Source organism: Cavia porcellus, unplaced genomic scaffold, assembly GCF_034190915.1.
Source record: "Cavia porcellus strain 051 isolate PalLab524CR breed Dunkin Hartley unplaced genomic scaffold, mCavPor4.1 scaffold_1, whole genome shotgun sequence".
NCBI classification, from domain to species: domain Eukaryota; kingdom Metazoa; phylum Chordata; class Mammalia; order Rodentia; family Caviidae; genus Cavia; species Cavia porcellus.
Genome location: NW_026947484.1, coordinates 31177277 through 31178811, shown reverse-complemented (window position 1 = coordinate 31178811; position 1535 = coordinate 31177277).

Here is a 1535-nt window from a genome sequence, read left to right as displayed (position 1 = left end):
CGCAGGAGTTCAAGGCCACATAGTAAAATCAAGGCTAGCTTGAGCTACATAGCAAAACCATGTCCCCCCAGAAAACAAGATCAATTCCTGGTACCAAAAAAAACAGTAAAGTATCTTCCTAAAAGGACTAAAAGCATCATATCAGAGCAATATATGTACAATCATGTTTATAGTGGCACAGTTTGTAATAGCCAAACATTGGAAACAGCCCAAATGCCCATCAACTGATGACTAGATAAAGAAGATGTGAGGGTTTTTTTTTTTAATGCAATGGATTACTATTCTTCCATAAAGAAGAATAAGCTTGAGACATTCCTAGGTATATTTATTGATGCACCTATATTATATCTATTGATGCACCTTGTGACAATACTCTTAAGTGAAATAAATCAGACACACGTGTAAATACCACATTGTTTCTTTGGTGTGAGAAATCCAAAATATAAATAAGCACCAAAATATAAAACAGGTATTGTGAAATAGGAAGAAAATGTTCAAATAGGGAGGGGAAAAAGAAAGAGGGGAAAAGTAAAACAAAGGAGAAAAGGAGGAAAAAATGGTAACAAAGCTTTTATAAATGGAGAGAGGAGGAGGGGTTGAAGGGAGGCTAAGGGAATGGGGAAAAAGAATCAAAATTTAAGTAAGTATAAATATAGCATGTAGGTTTATAATTTATGAAGCTGGGAATGGTGATACATGCCTATAGTCCCAGAACTTGGGAGGCTGAGACAAGAGGATTGCTGTGAGTTTCAGGTCAGCCTGGGCTACACAGTGAGTTCAAGGCCAGCCTGAAGTACAGACTGAAATCTTGTCTCAAAAAACCTAAATAAATATGTACTCAGAATGAATTTGCTATAGAATTTAATTTTGAAAAATTTTCCTTACACAATAAATGAAATTAGCATCTTACTAATAAATGAAATTTAGTACCTTATATCAATAATAAGTATAGGCATTAAATAATACAGCTGACTGACAGAAACTGAATTATAATTTTTAATTTTATAGCTAGCATATATTCCAAGTACTGTCTCCACCGCAGACTACATGGTTTGTTTCTTTTCTTTTCTTTTCCTCCCCTTCCCTTCTCTCTCCTTTCCTTCCCTTTTCTTTCTTTCTTTTTTAGGGACAAGGTTTTGAAATTCTGCCCAGGCTGGTCTTGAGCTCACTAAGTTGGAGATGCCCAATCCTCTTGTTTCAGGCTTCCAAGTGCTGGGACTACAAGGATATGTCACTACTCCTAGCTTCTATTTTTAAACTGTAGTACTTTTGGTTTCTCCTGAAATTTCAGAATTGATATAAAAACTAGGCAAAGCTTTGAAAGCAATTATGTTGAAAGGAGCTTGGCTGGGGATTTAGCTCAGTGGCATAAGCGCCTGCCTTGCAAGCAGGCAGTCATGAGTTCGATCCCCGGTACCAATAAAAAGGAAAAAGACCAAAAAAAAAAAAAAAAAAGAAAAAGAAAAAGAAAGGAACTTGTATATGATTACTATTATTTAGAGAGCTTTGATTTTCAATATTTTATGAACAATTCG